Here is a 7,206-nt window from a genome sequence, read left to right on the forward strand (position 1 = left end):
GGATTTGGAATAGTAATTAATGCATACTCTTATTATTTTCCAATATTTGCCATTATTTTCTACAAAGAAAAATTGATATTAAAAAATTCGCCAATAAAATTAATATTTTTCATTAAAAAAAGGAAATATTCGTTAATAAAAATTAAAAAATATTCATCAAGATTTTATACAATTTTTTGAGAGGGGGTTTCTTAAAGTTTTCATTATTTATGAAATTATAAATAATAATTATAAGCTATTAGAACTAATGTAATCTATAATTATTTGAATTTGTATTTTAATTTATATAATATTATTGATATTTCAATTATAAGAAATTTTAAAACTACTTTTATCTTTTTCTATTATTTATTAATTTAATAAGTTTTAATATTTATTATTTTTGTTAGTATTTGAAATTTGATTTATTTTGACTTTGTAATTAATTTAATTTATTATAATTTTTTAATTTATAAATAAGTTTATTTTTTTAATGATCATATATCTTTTTATGAAATTACAAATAATAATTAAAAGTTATTAGAATTAATTTGTTTATAATTATTTATCTTATTAAAATATTAATTATTGTAGAAACACTTTAGGTTTTTCTCTCCCTATTTCTACTTTTATATCTCCTTCTCACTCAAACACGTAGAATCCTTGTTCTCCTTCCCTCTCTCACTATATTACTCTCTCCATATCTCCCTATATTTATCTCTATCTCCCTATATCTCCCTCCCTCTCTTTACCTATATCTAATCATATCTACGTCTTCTATTTTATCTCTCTATTTGTCACTAACTATATCTCTCTACCTCTATCTCCCTATCTTTCTTTGTGTTCCTCTCTGTCTATTTTTATCTCCCTCTTTCTATATCACTCCCTCTCTCCTTTATCTCCGACTCCATCTATATCTTTTTATCTCTACCTTCTCATTACTCCCCCCCCCCCCCCCCCCTCTCTCTCTCTCTATTTTCTCCCATCTCTTACAAACATACACACTCCATATTTTTCCCTCCTTAAGTCTATTTCTTTATCTCTCCCACTCTCTCACACACGTCATATTTCTCCCTTGCTATCTTTAACTATATTTCCCCTCTTTATCTCTCTCTCCTCTCTCTCTCTCTCTATGTCTATCTTCCCCTTCTCTATCTCTATCTATCTTTCTCCCCTCCATATTTGTGTTTGCCTCTCTATTACTTGTCTTTTCTATCTTTCTCTCTGACTCATGACTTCTCTCTCTCTCTCTCTCTCTCTCTATATATATATATATATCATTATATCTCTACCTCTCTTTTATATATACTCAATCTCTTCTACTTTATATCTCTATCTTCCTATTTCTCTCCCTCTATGTTTCTCTCATTCCTTCTTTCTAGATCCTTCTATCCGTACCTCTCTACCACTATCTCTCTATTTCTACGAGTCTTGTCCCTTTCTTTATGTATATCTATTTATCTATATCACTATCTCTTTGTCTTTTTCTTTCTCTGTCTCTCTTATTCACTACATCTATCCTACTCTATATCTCTATCTATCTATCAAAATCTCCCTCTTCTCTCTTTTTGTTAATATATTTCTCTACCTCTATTTCACTATCTATCTGTCTCTTTCCCTATTCTGATTTATCTCTCTATATCACCTCTATATGTTGATCTCTCTCTCTCTCTCTCTCTCTCTCTCTCTCTCTCTCTCTCTCTCTCTCTCTCTCTCTCTCTCCCCTCTTCTACCTTTTTCCCTTTCCCTTTCCCTCTATCTCTCATATCTCTTTATCTCTCCCATATCTCTCTCCTCTCTCTTTCGCTATCCTGTGTATAGGGAATTCTCTCTATCAAACAATAGACAACAATCTTCCTTCTCTATATCAATCCATATCTCTCCCAATCTCTCACCCTTTCCATCTTCTTAGACCTCTATATATAGATTTCTTCACCCATTTTCTTCACCTCTTTATTTGTATATTGTTATATCTCTATCTATCTACACACCTATATCTCTTCCTCTCCCTTCATCTCTCTATATATCACTTCCTATCTCTATCTTTATCTATGTCTCCCTCTCTATACATGTATCCCTTGAATATTTATATATGTATCTACATCTTTGTATCCATTTCTATCTTCCTCTCTATCTCTATCTCCTTACTTCTCTCTCTTACTTACTCTTTCCCCTTCTATCTCCCCCTCTTTATAATCTCTCTCCCTCTCTCCCTTTCTCTCCCCCCTTCTTGTAAATGTGACATCAATTTTTTGGAAATAAAGCCTGATTATCTTCCTAATTCAAACATTTTATATAAATCGTGTTTGGATATGCTTGAGTGGATACATAGATAATTTGAAGCTATCACTTCCCATTGAGACCACTGTTGCACAAACAAGATCAATTTCTAAAGGTCCTACCAATTGGCCTCACATATTACACATGTACAAAAAATAGACAAAAAAATATCGAATTGACCTTCCACACCTTTTCGGTGTACCCATTGTACATCGAGGTGAATTGCTAGTTCTTGCATTATAAACAAATGGGTTAAAATGAGTGTAAAGTGAAGGGTAAAGACAAAGGCATTTTTTAATTTGAGATTGACGAGCTGATTGTCTAGATTGATGGCTCATAACCCTGCAAAATCATGCATCAAATAAAATACCTATAAGTGTTTCCTTGTCATCATTTCCACATGTTGTTTTTCCATTAACTTTATTTATATGCCCATCTTGTTGTGTGCATTAGAGAAATTTGTTTTTGCCAAAAGCCTGGAAATTTTGGATACCCAGAAATAAAAAAATACAATTATTTGACATTTTGTAATAAAGAGAACCATCCGCAAGGTATTTAAATTCTTTAATTAACATTATTTATATTCACAATTGAGTGAAATAACTAATGTTGCTTGTTCTAAATTAAATCACGAAAAATTTATTGTTAAAAAGTCAATATTAAAATTAAATTAAATCAAATTAATATTATCTATATTTAAAATTATGAATGAATTTTTAGTTTTTTGAATACATTTTATCTTATTTTTAATTTATAAAGTTTAGTTTTATTTATTTTTTGTAATATGAAAGTTAAAAAAATAGTTCTAATAATTTTTTTTTTTTTTTGATCGGTAATTGGCCGAAGCCTGAATAGCTTTTGACTGGAGCTATGAACTAGTGGGGACACAGTAGGGGGCCCCATCCCCATTACATATCTTTAAATTATTATTATTATTATTATTATTTTTGATTAGATTGACCCAAGACCTTCCCCATCCTATGGAAGGCCAAGAGTCACAACTTAGAATTACACTTCAGATGTCCCTATTGGGAATTGAACTTGGGTCTCCACAGTGAGAACCCAATGTTTTAACCAGTTAAGCTCAACCCCTTGGACAATAGTTCTAATAATTTTAATATAGTTTTTAAAAAATATTTAATTAGAAGTATGATTTTAAAATTTAAAATTTAATTTGTTTAATTTTTTATTATGTTTATATTCCATTTTATAATAATTATTTTTTTGTTAATATAAGTTTATTTTTTAATTATATAATATAATATATAATAAGAAATATAGTAGAAATCATCAATACATAATATTATTAAAATTCTCATATTATTTATATTAAAATAATTTAAAAATTAAAATTTTACAACATATATTTCATTATATATATTATATTTGTTAATGCATTAGTAGCTTCTGCAAGATAAGACTCTCCTAACTCATTAATCTCCTCTATTCTGTTATTAGTTTACTCATTCATGCTTTATGTTTATCAGACTATAACATTGATCATAATTATGATATTGATATTGGATAATGATGGATTGGATTGACGAACTACTTAACTATGTTAAGCGTCAATCTAAATGCTATCGGGCTATTAACCCGATAGCATATTAATGTCGATTCATATATGAATCGACATTAATATGCTATCGAGGTATTAACCCAATATCATATAATGCTAAAAATTATTGTTATTGTTTACTTTATATTGATCCATTATCATATGCTTTGATACCGATTCATTATCAGGTATGTTTTAGATCTGTTACAATTAACAATGATACCGATTCATTATCGGGTATGTTTATAAGCATTGTTACCATTAACAATGATACCGATTCATTATCGGGCATGTTTATAACACCGATTAGTTATGGATCCGTTGATGGTTGTAAGAGTCACGACCAAGTGACATCTTGGTCGGACATGTCTAAAAGACATGTCCGATCAAGGTGCCACTTGATCGTGGCCATCTTACTATTTATACATCATTCAAATTAAAAGAGATGACATTGAAATTGATACATGTTCATCCTCCTTACCTGCAATAAAAGAAAGATAACAATATTAGTGTCACAGTCATAATATCAAAACGTAAATACACCATCCTGCATATAACTTGTCCATTAAATTGGAAATTACAATACATTTACATGGTATCAGAGCCAAGTTGATCGAACTTGAGGCTTCGTGAAACAAATTTAAGAACAAGTTTATACTACATCACATTTCTTCAAATGGCCAGTGCTATCAGATTCGAAGACAGACTCGGAGGTGGCGATGATTTTTCAGCCTGGAAATTCAGAATTTAAATGATCTTAAAGGAGAACAAATTGGATTCGTTTGTTCAAACTAAAAATGATCAACCCGAAAATGAACCTAACAAAACAACATGGATTGAGGGAAATGAAAAGGCAATAAAAATAATAGTTGATGGGGTGAGAAACAACATAATGCCCATCATAAGAAAACATCAGACAACCTATAAAATGTTCAAAGCTCTTGAAAGCACATTTGAGATATCAAATGCAAGTCGAACTCTAGCATTAAAACGAGAAATAAATCATATCACCATGAACAAAGGGGAGACAATCAACGCCTACTTTATGCAGATATCAGTTCTAAAAGATGAACTTGCAACTCTGGACTACGAGATCCAAAGCAAAGAGTTAACACTCATTGCTTTAGATGGGTTGCCTAGTGGATGGAGCACATTCGTCCAAGGCATCAGTGCAAGGTCCAACTATCCCAAGTTTGAAAGATTAAGGGATGATTGTCTCCAAGAAGAATCAAGATTGAACAAGATGGGAATGAAACACAAGAATATAGATGAAGACCTACAAGTTCTAAACACCAACTCCACCAAGCAAAACAAGAAAAGGCAGTTTAGAAAGAGAAAAGGTCATCAAGGCAAGAATACTTCAAAGAAGGACTTATCTCACATTCAATGTTACAGATGTGATCAGTTCAGACACTTTGTTGCAAAATGCCCGGAAAGAACCAAGAAACATGCTACATTTGTGAAAGAAGGAAATACTAAAGGGGAAGATGACTCCAGGAAATACATATTCTACTCAGCACTCACAAGTCAAGCTTAACAAAATCAACTCATGAGTGATTGACAATGGTTCATCCAGGCACATCACTGGGTTTAGAGAAGTACTTGATTCCATGACAGAGGAGAGTGATGAGGACGTAACCATCGAAGATGAATCCACACATCCAGTCAGAGGAGTAGGAACTTGCACCATCAAATTGAAAACAGGCATAGCCTTGCGGCTTGAAGGAGTACTATATGTCCCCGACATCAAAAGAAATCTAGTCTCTATATCGACACTAGAAGATAACGGATACAGAGTGACATTCATGGACAACAGAGTATTGGCTTGGCCAAGGAACTCCTCCATCAAGAAGGCAAAGACCATTGGACAGAGACGGGGCTATTTGTATGAGCTGTGCACGGAACCCAATCTAGCCCTAATCCATGAAGCCACTAATGCAAATGAAATTTGGCATAGAAGATTAGGCCATTTGAATTTTAGGGCTTTATCTTCAATGGGAAACCTTGTCATAGGTCTACCCAAGTTAAAGCAAGATCATTCAGGAGCATGCAAAGGATGTGCCCTAGGTAAAAATACCAAAGGTGCATTCCAAAATAGTACTAGGAAAACTAGTAAAATTCTAGAATTAGTTCATTCTGATGTATGCGAACCTATGTCCGTATCCTCTCTAGGGGGATTCTTGTATTATGTAATATTTGTTGATGACTACTCTAGGAAGACTTGGATCTACTTGCTGAAAAGTAAAGAATCAGAAGAGATCCTCTCTAGGTTTAAAGAATTTAAATCACTAACTGAAAACCACTCAGGAAACAAAGTTAAAACCCTAAGAACCGACAATGGGGGAGAATACACATCAAATTCATTTAAAGAATTTTGTAGAGATAATGGGATTAAGAGGGAGCTCACTATACCTTATAACCCCCAACAAAATGGGGTAGCGGAAAGGAAAAATAGGACTATAGTTGAAGCTGCCAAGGCCATGATCCTAGATCAAAACCTTAACACAAATCTCTGGGCTGAAGCATCCAGCACCGCTGTATATATACAAAACATATGCCCTCACTCCCATCTTGAGGACAAAACTTCTGAGGAAGTATTCACTAAGACTAAGCCTGATATTAGCCACCTTAGGATATTTGGATGTCCTGTCTATATCCATATACCTAAAGAAAAGAGACTAAAACTAGAGCCTTCTGGAAAAAGAGGATTGCTTGTAGGATATAGTGAAACCTCCAAAGCCTACAGAATCTATGTACTTGGTCAAAGAAATATTGAACTAAGTAGGGATGTAATCTTTGAAGAGGACCTGGCTTTCAAAAGAGCTCAGAACTTCATAGAACCTGAAATCTATGTACCTACCTTTAACTTAGATGAAAATCCTACCCCTGAGTTTCAGAGGGAGAATCTAGATGAAACTGAAAATTAAAATGAACACTCACCTAGAAATCTCAAGAAAAGACCACTATGGGCCACCAAAACAATAGAAGAAGCTCAAAGGTTTGCTGCTCCTTCTGGAACCTTCAGAGAAAGCAAAAGACCTAATAAATTTACTAGCTATGTTGCTCTTATGAATGATTTGTCTAAAATCGAATCTGACAATGTAATAGATTCCCTTAAACATCAAGTATGGAAGGATACTATGTCTGAAGAGTATCAATCCATAATGAAAAATGATGTATGAGAAATTGTTCCTAGGCCAACTAAGAAATCTGTTGTTTCTTCTAAATGGCTTTTCAAGATCAAACATGCATCAGATGGCAGCATTAAAAAATATAAGGCAATATTTGTAGCCAGAGGATTTTCTCAAAAGGAAGGAATAGACTATGAAGAAACATTTGCTCCTGTAGCTAGATATACCTTAGTAAGGATTGTACTAGCCATTGCAACA

The sequence above is a fragment of the Cryptomeria japonica genome, chromosome 1 (assembly GCF_030272615.1).
Source record: "Cryptomeria japonica chromosome 1, Sugi_1.0, whole genome shotgun sequence".
NCBI classification, from domain to species: Eukaryota; Viridiplantae; Streptophyta; class Pinopsida; order Cupressales; family Cupressaceae; genus Cryptomeria; species Cryptomeria japonica.